This window comes from Crinia signifera, chromosome 9 (genome assembly GCF_055691185.1).
Source record: "Crinia signifera chromosome 9, ASM5569118v1, whole genome shotgun sequence".
NCBI lineage: Eukaryota > Metazoa > Chordata > Amphibia > Anura > Myobatrachidae > Crinia > Crinia signifera.
This window is the reverse complement of record NC_139225.1, coordinates 153,267,140-153,283,035: the sequence shown is the minus strand read 5'-3', so window position 1 is coordinate 153,283,035 and position 15,896 is coordinate 153,267,140. Positions and strand designations below refer to the sequence as shown.

Genomic DNA, 15,896 nt, shown 5'->3' with positions numbered 1-15,896 from the left:
GCACCAGCTAGGTGGTCTGGGAAATGTGACAGTGAGTAATGACTACAGCTGTGCACATGCTAGGTGGTCTGGGGAATGTGACAGTTAGTAATGACTACAGCTGTGCACCAGCTAGGTGATCTGGGGAATGTGACAGTTAGTAATGACTACAGCTGTGCACCAGCTAGGGGATCTGGGGAATGTGACAGTTAGTAATGACTACAGCTGTGCACCAGCTAGGTGGTCTGGGAAATGTGACAGTGAGTAATGACTACAGCTGTGCACATGCTAGGTGGTCTGGGGAATGTGACAGTTAGTAATGACTACAGCTGTGCACCAGCTAGGTGATCTGGGGAATGTGACAGTTAGTAATGACTACAGCTGTGCACCAGCTAGGGGATCTGGGGAATGTGACAGTTAGTAATGACCACAGCTGTGCACCAGCTAGGGGATCTGGGGAATGTGACAGTTAGTAATGACCACAGCTGTGCACCAGCTAGGTGGTATGGGGAATGTGACAGTTAGTAATGACCACAGCTGTGCACCAGCTAGGTGATCTGGGGAATGTGACAGTTAGTAATGACCACGGCTGTGCACCAGCTAGGTGATCTGGGGAATGTGACAGTTAGTAATGACTACAGCTGTGCACCAGCTAGGGGATCTGGGGAATGTGACAGTTAGTAATGACTACAGCTGTGCACCAGCTAGGGGATCTGGGGAATGTGACAGTTAGTAATGACTACAGCTGTGCACCAGCTAGGGGATCTGGGGAATGTGACAGTTAGTAATGACTACAGCTGTGCACCAGCTAGGTGGTCTGGGAAATGTGACAGTTAGTAATGACTACAGCTGTGCACCAGCTAGGGGATCTGGGGAATGTGACAGTTAGTAATGACTACAGCTGTGCACCAGCTAGGGGATCTGGGGAATGTGACAGTTAGTAATGACTACAGCTGTGCACCAGCTAAGGGATCTGGGGAATGTGACAGTTAGTAATGACTACAGCTGTGCACCAGCTAGGTGGTCTGGGGAATGTGACAGTTAGTAATGACTACAGCTGTGCACCAGCTAGGTGGTCTGGGGAATGTGACAGTTAGTAATGACTACAGCTGTGCACCAGCTAGGTGGTCTGGGGAATGTGACAGTTAGTAATGACTACAGCTGTGCACCAGCTAGGTGATCTGGGGAATGTGACAGTTAGTAATGACTACAGCTGTGCACCAGCTAGGGGATCTGGGGAATGTGACAGTTCGTAATGACTACAGCTGTGCACCAGCTAGGTGGTCTGGGGAATGTGACAGTTAGTAAGGACTACAGCTGTGCACCAGCTAGGTGGTCTGGGGAATGTGACAGTTAGTAATGACTACAGCTGTGCACCAGCTAGGTGGTCTGGGGAATGTGACAGTTAGTAATGACTACAGCTGTGCACCAGCTAGGTGGTCTGGGAAATGTGACAGTTAGTAATGACTACAGCTGTGCACCAGCTAGGTGGTCTGGGGAATGTGACAGTTAGTAATGACTACAGCTGTGCACCAGCTAGGTGGTCTGGGGAATGTGACAGTTAGTAATGACTACAGCTGTGCACCAGCTAGGTGGTCTGGGGAATGTGACAGTTGGCCACCCCTGGTGTACAGGAAGCAGGACTATTAGAAGGTAAACAGGTTGGTCCCTCTCCTGAGAGATGGAATCCCTGTATACAGGTGTGCTGCTGCAGGCTACGCAGGAGGGGTGAGGTGTGGTGTGTTTATACTCAGGCCTGCAGTGCTAACTGCTTCCCTGATAAACGAGCGCATTGTTGCCGCTGCAATCATTATTTCACTCTTATTCTCGTGTCTATATTTAGAAAATGGTTCTTTTGTGAAAGGTAATTAGGGGCCATTAGCGTCTACATGGTAATACTGCAACGCACTTTGACTCTTTTATGAATAGGACAGAAGAGAATACAGACGTCTCCAGAAATAAAGTCATTACATTGGCTTAGTGTAGGATTTGTCTGGCATTTGCCTGAAAGCAACAGGATGTGTACATCCCACATTAGTACATAGCAGGAGTAATTATTTATTACTTGGAATTATATTATTTATCACAAACATACATTTTTTTAAACACATTATTTCTGTACAATGACATCAACATATAATTAATGCTCAGAACTGTAAATCCAAGCAATTTAATTTGTTTATATTAAAGAATGATTACTGTACATCAATGAAAAATGAAGTGCACTGATTGAAGACTCAGATCCACACACAGCAAACTTGGTAGAAGAAGCTGATACTACTGGGCATGTGCAGCAGCTCCGCTCGGTCACTAAAGGCCCCCATACACTAGGGCGACTTGTCCTTAGGACAAGTCGCCCCCGACTTCCCCGGCTGCTCCCCGGGGGAGCTTGATTAGATTGGCACTTGATGTGCCATTTTTTACATGTGATAAATCGTCTCGATTTATCACATGTAAAAAACCCGGGGAGCAGGGGGGGGGGCTACAGAGGTGGGAGCTGGTGGGAGCAGGGGGGCTGGGGATGCTGCGGGGGACACGTCTGTGTCCCCCGCTGCTGGGGACGCTGCGGGAGGACAGCGTCTGTGTCCCCCGCTGCTGGGGACGCTGCGGGGGACACAGGCGGCATAGAGCCGGGCAGGGGGAGCCGGCGGGAGCTGTCAGTGCTAGAAAAAAAAAGCCTATACAATGAATGGGCAGCCTGTGATTGGCTGAGCGCTCTCTCAGCCAATTGCTGACTGGCTGAGAGAGCGCTCAGCCAATCACAGGCCGCCCATGCATTGTATGGGCTTTTTTTTTAATTCAATACTGACAGCTCCCGCCGGCTCCCCCTGCCCGGCTCTATGCCGCCTGTGTCCCCCGCAGCGTCCCCAGCCCCCCCTGCTCCCTCCACCGCCGCAGTGCGCACCGCCCCACTAGGTCCCAAGTCGGGTGGTCGGACGTGCAGCAGGTCCGACCACCCGACGCAGATCCGATGCGCACGGGACCGCGCATCGGATCTGAGGGGACATCAAAACTAGCCGATTTTGGTCCGATTTCGGCCAGATCCGACTGATCTGGCTGAAATCTGACCAAAATCGGCTAGTGTATGGGGGCCTTTACACTGCGTGATGTGGTGGCAGCTCTAGTAATCCTATCATACACCATTGTTATTTCCATCATTGGAGCCACTTGCCAAGAGGAGGGGGGTTTCCAGGCAACCTTAACTTGCCCCTCTGTTCCCTTATGCAGAGGGAGGTGTGCTGGCTACAATGCCAATTGAAGCCCATCCGTAATAGCAATTTCAGTATTACTTAAATGGATCAAAGGGCTTTTAGAAGTGTCTTTGTAAAAATTCTACTCCAAGCACTTAAACTTGCATTCTGGCAGTAAGTCGATCGTATTACCCATACGTGTAATGGGGGGAAGTGATCAGTTTCAGAATTACTAAAGGAAAATTGTAAAATAAAAATACCAGAGGGAGCCTTGCAATAATAACGCCATCTAAATAAGGCATTAGCAGGCTTTGCTCCATTTTCTCTACTTCGCCCTCCCTGCAAGCAGAGCAGAGCATGGAGCTGCCTTATGTGATCAGCCCATGTGTCTAATCAGGCTAATCACAGAAAATAAATAAATAAATTTAAAAAAGAATTAAACTTCCATCCAATCAGAGAACTGTGATCTCCTTCTCTGTGATCAGTCAGCTGAGGTGCCTTCCGGTACTTTCACTGCACCTCAGCTAACTGGGTCACAGAGAAGGATATCACTGATCATTGTTTTCTATTATAATGAGAGAAAGGTGGCAGGGAGCTGGGTAGCAGCAGGGGGCTGGGGCAGGAGCACAGTGGTGGGGTAGCAGGGAGGGATTCGATGGCTAAGAGTTTTCTTGCAAGCTCTGTCCCGTGATATAGTTTGAATACATTCTTGTGACATATTCAAATATCACACTATGAATTCTGTCTAATGTTTCACATAACATCCACATTTGATTTGTAGACTGTGATTAATATAAAATAATATAAGATAAAAATAGCTAAAATGACTATACTACAACACGTAAAGCACAAGAACATAACAATTAGCAGTGACGAAGCGGCACAGCTGACTGAATAAATATACACCAAGCAAACATTACGCAGGGCAGAATCCTGGGTCATCCTGCCAAGTTATATTCCTGTATGGTCTCCTGGGAACGGATCCTGAAAACACTGACAATGCTGAGTGTAGCTCTGCAGTAGCCAATTATAGAATGTGTTCAATGTTGATTTAATACAGTTGCCCATATAGATTGATTCAGATATTGGACGCTATTTATTAACACATCGTGATAACAGCGCGGTAAGGTCGGTGGAGACATGATGCAGGCCAGGGATGAGCAATCCACTGGTGGGAGTCCGGTGCAAAAATAATCAGGTACCTGAGAATCGGATAGTGTGGTCTGGGGGAGGGGTGGAAGATGTGGGCGGAACCTTTAGCAACAAATGTGTCTACAGTATTATTTATTTTGGAGGCCAGCTATGTGTACCAAATGGGGGTGGGGCGACCGTTATTTCCGGTTAAGGAAACTGGTAATGTGTAGAATAAGCTTATAAATGGGTGTGGTGGTCTGTCTAATTGGGGTACTAGGTACAGTAGCTAGTAGGTAGGGGCTTTCACGGTTAACCACCGGAACAGGAACCCAGAACCAGAGCCGGCCCTAGCCTAAATGACGCCCTAGGCAAGATTTTGGCTGGTGCCCCCTAGCACCGCCACTAGTTCCGCCTCTGATCCTGCTCCCCTTTCCCAGCACCATCAACCCTCATCATAGCAGTCATCATTTTGGTGCTCCTACCCGCAATATTTTAAATAGAAACAGTGCACACATTCGGTGCTCAGCCCAAACAGGGGTGTGTTATTGCTGGGAAGGGGCATGGCCACACAATACTACCCCCAATTCAAATTATGCCACACAGTAGTGCAACTTTATTCACATTATATCTTGCGATGGTGTCCCTTATTCACGTTACATCACACAGTAGTACCACTTTACTTTATACATTACATTACTCCTCACATTATTCACATTATGCCCTTAAAAAAAAATTGTAAGAAAATATTGTATTTTAAGCACCTCCATGGCAAAGCAGTGTGTACTGGGCAGAGGAGAAGAACTGCAGCTGCTGCGGTCACTTAAGGGGAGGGGGCCCAGGGCCCCCACTGGGCCCTTCCATCAGACTTTGGCCTGGGTAATTTGTACCCCCTACCCATTTCTCTCTGTACCCCTGATAATACCACACAGTTTTGCCCCTTACACATGACACACATTATTAATGTCCTTATAACCATAATGTCCCTTACACATTATGCCAACCTTTATTAATGCCCTTCATACACATAATGACACACATAATGCCCCTTACACATATGTTGCATATTATTAATGCCCTTTTACACATGACACACATAATGCCCATTACACATATGTTGCACATTATTAATGCACTTATACACATGACACACATAATGCCTGTTACACATGTCCCAAATTATTAATGCATTTATACATGACACACATAAAGCCCCTTACACATATACCGAACACTATTGCACAGCCAACCCACCCGCAGACAGCACTCGCACAGCCGCTAACACTGTGACCTCTGCCTCTGCTTGGATACAGATGTTTCCTCATACATCTTGACTCAATAAGCCATGCAGCTCCTGGACAGTTCTGCTAACGTTGGGTGCCTTTTTTGCTAAAAATTCATCTTATTTGCATTGTTATGACCAGCACACACAAGGAGCTTTCAATGATTAAAATGATGCCTATATTCTGTGTGCGACTGTGGCTGTACCTGCATACGGAATGCTATGTTACAGTGATTTCAGTGCAGCTACAGCCTCACTCACACACAGAATATAGGAATGCTGCATATCATTTTAATCAGCAGAAGCTGCTGATTGCCTAGTTTGCCTATGCCTAAGGCCGGCTCTGCCCAGAACCTCCGACCGGACGTGCTCCATTTGTCAAACTGTGCCATTCCGGAGCTTGTGTGTTCTGCCTGGGGGGGGGATTGTGGTGGTGGGGGTTGGGCAGTGGGGGGGGGGGGGGGGGGGGGGATTACAGCCTCCACATATGGTCTGGACCGATACAGTTTTACTACCTCCCCTGACCAAACAGGGAGGCTGTAATATCTCCCTCCTCCTCTTCCTGGTGATAAGTGTCACAGGCACCGCCACTGGCCGAGACACTACAAGCCCAGGAATGGCACAGTTTGATGAATGGAGCCTGTACGGTCCGGCGTTATGGGATTCAGTCCGGTTCTGGTTTTACCTAGCCCCCGTTTTCATTTGGTTTCCTTTCAGAATGGATTTAATCGGGAGCGGAACTTGGGGTCGACAGTATTTAGGAAAAGATTGTCACAGCAAAACGTTAATACAGAAAATGACGACACATTAAAATGTCGACATGAGTTTTTCACATTTTTGGTGTCAGTGTTGACATTTTAGCATGTGGACTCCCACTTAGTGTATCGCTTTGAACCAGGTGCTGCACCCCACTGCGCTCAGTGCCGCACCCCACTGCGCTCGGTGGACTTTACCATTCCATCTCATAGCCAGTGTTCCCTCTAAGCTGTGCGCGTGTGCGCGCGCACACAACTCGATATGGGTGCGCACAGACATTAAAACAGAGCGCACAAAGCAGCAGTGGTCCCTTTTTGCAGTTGTGGACTCCATTAATGTGTTTTTCACCCATTAACTACATTATGTGCTGTGTTTTGAATGTTTAAATGTTTAATATAATTTTAAAGTAAAGTTAACACAAATGCTGAGCGTAATTTTCCAGTTATATATAAGTGACGCACAAAAATTTAAATTTCCTTCCAAACTTGCACAGCCAAAATCTTTTGCCGCACACAGCCTTCGTAAAATTAGAGGGAACATTGCTCATAGCCCATGTGGATGGTTAATTATAAAAAAATCCTCGCTGAGGAGTATTGTGCAGTGTTTCTAGCATTGTTACAGTGTGAGTTCTGGTACCAGTTCCCTCGGGAATAGGTGACATCACTGCGAGACCGGTAACGCAGAAGGCACACGGCAGGATGTGGATACGTGGGGTGAAGGCGAGTGTCAGCTCTTGTTACAAGTAAGCATATCACCCACTAAGTGCATACCTCCCAACTTCTGTGTTGCGGAAATAGGGACACTCGCGCGGCGAAGCCACGCGTGCGTCCGAAAAGGGGACGAGGCGTATGCAAATGAGGGCGCGGCTTATGCTAATTAGCCGCTACCTCATTTTCATACGCGAATAGACGCTGTGCCGTCTATTCTATTAGATTGGGGGGGTCTCTCAACTGCCACCCCCCGCAGCGGGACAATGCCTGCCGAGGGTGGGACAGCGGGACAGGAGGTATGTAAGTGTAAGCGGAGGGGTAGTAATGCGGGTGAACGTGACTCATTGATCCGTGAGAGTCAGACAGAGCCTGTATACATACACTTATATGTAACGTAACGATAACTGTGGGGAGGTCACATGTTCACCTACAGAGTAACAGGATTTGTAATTACACGGATAATAACGTATAATGAGAAGACGACCTCATGGCTACTATATTCATCTCCTGTGCTTTACCTGCCTTATATATACTACATTTGTTTATTTCTGTTTCCAGTAGTTACTTATATCCAGAGAGGAGAGGGAATAGTTAATGCCGATAACTCGGAAACCCCCCCTCCTCTTGGCAAGTGGCTCACAAAATGACAACAAATGATTACTAGAGCTGCCACCACACCATGCAGTGTAAGGGGGACCAGAGAGGAGCTGCAAGGAAGAAGAGACAGGAGCCTTACCATGAGGTGGGAGAATGTGAACTTTAAAATGCAGTACTAGTTATACTTATGTTTGTGTTTTTATTTATTAATTATGGGAATGTGTAACCTTTTCCTGACCATTGATTTATATTATTAGAAATGTGTGATACAGCCTATACTATAGACCAGCTATGGTGCTAGGTAATAATACTGTATTCCATACAGTATCCAGTGTATAAAAAGACCAATGTGTACATTAATGGTCAATGCTGATGCCATGGGACCAATTCAGACCTGTTTGCACAGGTCCGTATTCCCCGATGGTGGTGGTCTGCGCATGCGTTGTGACAGTGACAGGCAGGGGGCGGTCACTGGGGTCCGGCCAGCATTTCATGCGCGTGGGCGACATAGAAACACTGGGCAGGTCCCTTGGAACGCAGGCGTGACCATGACTGCTCAGGGCGGGTGGAAGATGTCGAATGACAAAGCGCCGGCCCCCAATTCAGCCATCATCATGTAGTCTGAAAGTAAGCCTTGGTGTACACATCCGCTGGCAACATTAACCTGCTCGCTACACAGCGAATATACGCAGTTCAGCAAGCAGGTCTGAATTACTGGTTCTCCTGAAAACCCCTCTAGATGTATGTTATTAGTACACAAATCGCATTTCCCAAACTAATAATAGGAAATGTGATTGGACAAATAGAGTGGCCAATCACAGGGCTAAGATGCGAATTGCTAACTTCTGCACAGCTTTCTCTGCTCCTAGGCAGTGCGGGAACCGGCCCAGTGTGATCAGCTGTGTGTGTGTGTGTGTCTGATGGACCCGGCCAGTGTGATCAGCTGTGTGTGTGTGTCTGATGGACCCGGCCCGTGTGATCAGCTGTGTGTGTGACCGATGGACCCGACCAGTGTGATCAGCTGTGTGTGTGTGTCTGATGGACCCGGCCCGTGTGATCAGCTGTGTGTGTCCGATTTGCCCGGCCAGTGTGATCAGCTGTGTGTGTCCGATGGACCCGGCCAGTGTGATCAGCTGTGTGTGTCCGATGGACCCAGTCAGTGTGATCAGGTGTGTGTGTGTGTGTGTGTGTGTCTGATGGACCCAGCCAGTGTGATCAGCTGTGTGTGTCTGATGGACCCGGCCAGTGTGATCAGCTGTGTGATCAGCTGTGTGTGTCCGATGGACCCGGCCAGTGTGATCAGCTGTGTGTGTCTGATGGACCCGGTCAGTGTGATCAGCTGTGTGTGTGTTTCTGATGGACCCAGCCAGTGTGATCAGCTGTGTGTGTGTCCGATGGACCCGGCCAGGAGCAGGAGCTGAACCATAGTATAACAGCAGTGGGGGTTCGTCGTGATGGGGTGCCAGTGGCAGTGGTAGTAGCGCAGCTGCAGAGACCCATTGCAGGGACATAACTTTAACGAAAGCTCTGTCCCTGCGTGAGATAATTGATACATCTGTGCACATTGAGAGTTGGGCCGATGTTCTGCAGATGGTGATAAATGGGCCCCTTGTACTGGATTTAGTATTGGTGTTTAATGAGGCTCTAAGTACTCTTAAAATAGAGACATCGGTACTTGTGTATTATAGCGGCGCCCCCCGATGTTGGTCGTGCAATGTTTTTATCGCATCGCATGCCATACACCCGATGGCATGCGATGCGATGAGATTTTTGCCCCCTAATTGTATAAGCACCCTAAACGGTGCTTTTAAGCACCCAAATGGGTGCTTACAATGTTCAATGCACCCCCACGACCCCCCCCCCCCCACTATAAACGTGAACCCAAAGCGTGGAGAGCACAGCGAGCCCGCGAGGGGCGGCAATACGCGTCCTACGACCTTTTCATACCCCCACTATCCACGTCTGCGTGGAGTTGAGAATAGAAAGTGTGGCGAGCGCAGCGAGCCACCGAGCCCGTAGCGTGGCGAGCGGACGCGTATACCTTCACGTCCCCTCGCTGCACTCGCCACGCTTCGGGCTCAGTGGCAATTTTAAAATTGTATGACATTGTACAACATCGCACGATATCGCATCGCTTGCCTTTTGGTATGCGCGCTATAAGTACTGAGACATCTACTTCCATCAGTGTATAATAATTAGGGAGGTCTATGTACTAAAGATGCCCACAACATAGAAAGATCTGTGATCGTAAAAGATTTATCTCAGTATTTCCCTTGATCTCCCCGTCAGTCCTGGACAAAAGATTTCGCGCAGAGAGACATTTTCACAAACCTTTTTCTTAAGAAAAATCCCCCGCTGATGGCCTGGGAGCCTGACCTCCCCCAAACACTGGAGCGTCCGAATGCCCGAATGCCCGAATGCACCAGACTGCCCCAACTCCCAAATATCCAACACGCCCAAGCACCGGAAACCTCAACGCCTAAATACCAAAGAGTCCAAAAGTGCCCAAGCACCCGAATACCAGAGTGTCGGAACGCCCCCAAACACCCCAACTCCTAAATACTTGAACACATGAACACCTGGGTCCCACAGATCTTTAGCTGCATCTTCTGATCTCCCTGCAGCAGGTAAGATCAGATATAGCTAAAGATCCGCGGAGCGCTCATCGGACCGCAATCACAAATGATGTTGGCCGATCGGCAAATAAATAAATAAAATTGCTGTAGTTGTTGGGCTCCTTTAGGGGCCCATTTATCAATTATCACATTGACAATGCAATCTGGGCAGAATATTACCACCCAGGATCCTAGCGCTGGGATGTATCATCCCTCTGAAAGGAGCCCGACGCTGTGATGTGCTCAGACAGAAGCCAGGGGGTCTGGGAATGCGCGGTTAGTGATGACCCCCTGCCGACCGCACTTCCCCGGCAGCAGCACGATCCCGTAGCCCATAGGCTACAATGGGCTATTGCCATCTCAGAATGGCGATAGCCCAGGGATGCGAAGCCAGGCTGCCCGATGTTGATACATTGGGCAGCTTCGTACCCCCTATAGAAACCTATGGGGGAGGTGGCCGGTGTCGATGCAGGGCGATCAGAGATTCCTACTGCGGTCCCCTTTTTGGTTTTCGGGGATTTATCCGCAAATATTGTTTGATAAATGTGGCCCCTAGTCTTGGAGAGGTAAAGTAGATGGAGATAAAGGGGTACATTTTCTAAGATGGGAATGCTATTTCAGATGTGATGTTGCTATGGGCAACTAATCAGATCCTATCTATTATCTTCTAGAAGGTGCTAAATAAATAAGTAGAATCTGACTGGTTGCCATAGCAACATCCCATGTGAAATGGAACTCCCATCTTAGTAACTTTACCCCGAAGTACCAGTCAATCAGCTTCTAACTGTCATTTTTCAAACACAGCCTGTAACCTGGCAGTTAGCAGCTGTGACATTTTATCCCATGTGCAGAGATCTCCCGTCATAGCTTGCTCCATGCCCCGCCACTGAAGCTGGCCATACACTGGTGCGATTTGGCCACTTTTCACTCAATTCCAACGGATCGGGATGAGAAATCAGGTTAAAGGTGTCCAATAATTGTATGTGTTTTGTCGCCTGGGCAGTTCAAGGGAAATCTTATGTCAAGTCTCCCAATGAGAATGAGCAGCTTAACTGTGGGGGTCCCAAGAGGACAACCCCACCAAAGTCCTACATGTTGGGTATAATGAAGTGGGTGCGGTTTGAGTTTAGCAATTTCTTTAGGGAAATCATGAAAACATGACCTGTTGGGGGTTCTAGATGACAGTAAAAGGCATGCTGCTTAAGCAGGTGGCAGAATATGTTTGTTTGTTTTTTGCCGGTGAGCATCACAGATGTCTAATATTATTTATTGTTTTAGAAATGTTAGCGATTTCTATTTAACCATAGTTCAGTAATCCCCTAATCCTGGCCCGTCCTTCTACATCACTACGATTAGCACTTCCAGGTTTTCCGCAACTTCTGATGAGATTTATTGTATCAAACATCTCTCCGCACAAAGCAGTTGCTAAAATAATAATCATTTGTCAATCAACAAGTATAAAAAAATGAAACAAACAATAGACAACAAAATACATCTATAACTGATCTGTGCGGAAACCACAAACACAATCAAGAGAACAATCGTCTATGAAAAAAGTATCTTTTACACAATTATTATTGTTTGCACATCAGTAATGTGAAAACACTCATATAATATAATATAATACACAGGCTGGCATAATCTGACCCACACAGTGACAATTCCAGCGTTCTGAAATAACGTGTCCAGATCACACAGATGTTCTGACCTTCCTGCATTTCAGTTGTCAAAGCTGGAAAGACTTTCAGTCTACTGTATATAGATGTAATATTTTATTGAATAACCTTGAAGTCTCGTTCCCTCGAATTCACTGTTAATGTATTTTTCAGCCACAACATCTAAGAACCACATCAAAGGTAGGATGAAAGATTCCGCAAATAACACCGACAGGTCATGTTTTGAGGATTGCTTTAATCATTCACAAGTGACTTTATTCTTTTGCCGGGTCATTAATTATCCCACCTGCACCCACATCATACTTGCCTACTTCTGAAGAACACGTCAGGGAGATTATGAAGGTGACACCTAGAAGCGCGGACATGTACTGCTACATCGGAGAGGCGCGTCATAAAATAACACAGATCCGAATGTAGATGAGCCCCAACGCAGTTAGTAAGATCTCCTGTACTGGTTGGAGAAAGGACACTGATACCTGTCAGCGTCCATGTATTGTGTTTTACATGTGGTTAAATAGAAGAGCAACGACAAACCTTATTTAAAATGCATGTTGCCATAGTGATAATTGTTTCCCCAAAAAAAACTAATCGCTGCATAATACGAATAAGGTGAAATAGGAGATTTCTAGACTGTTCAGGAAGGGAGACACGGTCACTAGGTCGACAAATTAGGTTGACCACTGAAGGTCAACATGACTGAAGGTCGACAGGTCATTAAGTCGACATGGAGAAGGTGACAGTCAAAAAGTCGACATGGGGCTTGTCACCTTCTTTTGAGCCGACATGGGGTAATTCATGCCCTACCATCCACTAGAGCAGGGACGGGGAACCTTCGGCCCGCCAGCTGTTGTTGAACTAAACATCCCAGCATGCCCTGCAACAGTTTTAGCATGGCCAAATAGCAAAACTGTAGCAGTGCATGCTGGGATGTGTAGTTCAACAACATCTGGAGGACCAAAGGTTCCCAATTCCTGCGCTAGAGCATGGTGGGAGAATAAAATAGTGTGCCAAGTGCAGTGAGCCATGCAAGGGGACGTGGTGCACTTTTTTAGTGTCCATGTCAACTGTGTCGACATTCAGGACAAAAAAGTGAAAACCCCATGTCGACCTTTTGACTGCTGTCCTTCTCCGTGGGGAAGGTCGACCTCTCAACGTAACCCATGTCGACCTAATGTCTGTCTATCCACTGATCCATACCCTCGGGAGAGAGGGAGATTGCTGATATGTCAGGGAGTCTCCTGCAGAATGCAGATGGGGAGGTAACTATGATGTAACAGTGTAATGTGAGCTAGGTGACATGAGGGAGATTGCTAGACTAATGAGGGAGAGAGGGAGATTGCTGCTATGTCAGGGAGTCTCCTGCAGAATGCAGGAGGGGAGGTAACTATGATGTAACAGTGTAATGTGGGCCTGGTGACATGGGGGAGATTGCTAGACTAATGAGGGAGAGAGGGAGATTGCTGCTATGTCAGGGAGTCTCCTGCAGAATGCAGGAGGGGAGGTAACTATGATGTAACAGTGTAATGTGTGCTAGGTGACATGAGGGAGATTGCTAGACTAATGAGGGAGATTGCTGCTATGAAGGGAGTCTTCTGCAGATCTAATAGTGGTCTAATAGAAAGTAAATCTGGTACTTGTGTATTATCAGGCCACCCGTGAAATCAGCCGAAAATCGGATGCGATTTAGCAGATGATTTTTGGCCGATTTTTCGGCCGATTTGCATGCTATTCCATCATTGCACACCCCCAATTTCTATCGTAGTGCATTGCATGCAATGCACCCCTAATATTACCACGCCACCCCCACTATCAACGCCAACCCGAAGCATTGAGAGCGCAGCTAGCCCGCGAGGGGCGGCGGTACGCGTCCTCTAACCTTTTCATACCCCCACTATCCACGTTGGCGTGGAGTGGATCTTAGATAGAGTGGCGAGCACAGCGAGCCACCATGCCCGAAGCGCGGCGAGCCCCGTGAGGGGACGCGGAATACATGTAAAGTAATCCGCATGTACTCGCCACACTATTTAAATTCAACTCCACGCCGACGTGGAAAGTGGGGGTATGAAAAGGTCGGAGGACGCGTACCGCCGGGCCTCGCTGCGCTTCGGGTTGGCGTTGATAGTGGGGGTGACATTGAAAATGGGGGGGCATTTAACATTGTAAGCACCCATCAGGGTGCTTGTACAATTAAAAATCGAATCGCATCGCATGCCACTTGCTGGTATGCAATGCTATGCGATATTTAATTGTACAATCAGGGGCATTTTCCCGAAAATCGCATAGCATACCATCGCATATGCTATGCCATGGGATGAGATGGGCGCCGTGCTAGGAAACAAGTACCTGGGGGTGTGCAAGGATGGAATAGCATGCAAATCGGCAGGAAATGGCCGAAAAATCGGCCGAAAATAGGACGCAAATCGGCCGATAAATTATATGCAATATCGTATACGATTTACATTAAATCGGGCGCCCAGATAATAAGTACCGTAAATCTCTCCGTGTGTATGCACCATAAGAATAAAGCAGCCAGTATTTACTCTGCACAGAAACAAAGTAAAGCTGTGTACACACGGAGCAATATATTGCTCAGTGTCCCGTTTTCATCAGCGACCAGAGATGGTCGCTGATGAAAATGACACTGCCGGGAGAAGAGACAGGGGAAGTCGCTGGTCGGAGGAGCAAGCTCCTCCAACCAGCGACCATTAGGGGGCTGAAAACGGGAGCGCGCACCAGGCGATTTATCGCCGGTGCACACTCCAATCGCTGGCAATATGGTCAGCGATAAATGACCGTGTGTACACAGCTTAACTCTAATCTAACTCTGTCTGCACATGTTACATCTGCCCCACCTGCAGCACAGCATTTTTTTGTCCATCTCCAAAAATTGCAGCCTGAATCAGGCCTTAAACACACGTTCATTTCCGGCACAGGCCCGTGGTCTCTCTTTAGTATAGCCGGTACAGTCCAGCCGCAGAACACACACGAGAGTAGAAGTCTGGTTACGCCAGGTAACACCTAACAGGAAGTGCAGGCAGACTTAATCCACGTCTATCATGTACAGAAACCCTCACAGCCAAAACACTTGCGCCCTTCCCAACCGACATTCGTCACCCCGGGGGAAGGCTGCACCTGGTATAGCTCACGGTAAGAAAAGAACATTTTACAGCACAATGGTATATGCTGCCGCTATACACGCATAAATATTAGTAACCTTAGCACATGCAGCACCGCCAGGAGTAACTGCAGCCAATCTAGAACTGAATTCATCTCAGCGAGAACCCGGACTGCCTGGACTTACCATGGGAGATTCAGTAGAACAAGCTATAGCGGGAACTTGGCATCTGTTGTGGAACCACAAGTCTCAGCGTGCTGGGCAGCTAAAGTCGTCGGATTGCTGGGACTTGTAGTTCATAGACAGCCGGCGAGCCACGAATTGCTGATCTGTTTCGCAGAGGACCGGTAATGACATCCTCCCATCAGGACTCATTCAGTTAATGACAGCACTAAACCCATCTGACAACAGCAGGGATATGAGGTCTGGCTGAGCAGCTTTATGGTATAATCTGCGTTGGCGCTTATACCCATTGTCCTGCAAATGTACTCAGCACACAGGCACTGCAATACTCATTACAGGTGTAGGTACAACACTGGAGGGTATATATACAATGACTGCTCCACAGCCCAGAGCTAGCAGCCTCACATCAGGAGCCGGACACACAAGCACAATTAATGACCAGGAAACAGGTGGCTGGGACAGGTGTCTGCATCCTGGGCTGCTCTGAGGTGACACCTGCTAGGGGGCAATCAGGGGCTGGGACCTACCTGGTCTTGGTGGAAGGAGCCAGGCTGCAGCGTGGAGGGTATAATCCAGACTCCTGTCTCCACAATGCGGAAAAGGGAGAGTGAGAGATCAGAAAACTTTCACAGGAGCAGCTGCAGCAGGAACACAGGGGAGA

The 15,896-nt window shown here is 47.9% G+C and overlaps 1 protein-coding gene across 4 annotated transcripts in view; it reads right to left on the bottom strand.

The window, feature by feature from the left end:
- SYTL4 (synaptotagmin like 4) overlaps nucleotides 1-15,896 on the bottom strand; it is a 63,138-nt gene extending 47,242 nt beyond the window's left edge. For 3 of the 4 annotated variants that reach the window (XM_083160307.1, XM_083160309.1, XM_083160310.1), the window contains exon 1: nucleotides 15,763-15,896. The gene's annotated coding sequence lies outside the window, so the exon portion shown is untranslated. Of the gene's footprint in view, nucleotides 1-15,238; nucleotides 15,617-15,762 lie in introns of those variants that run through there. The other variant, XM_083160308.1, reaches the window with a different exon arrangement.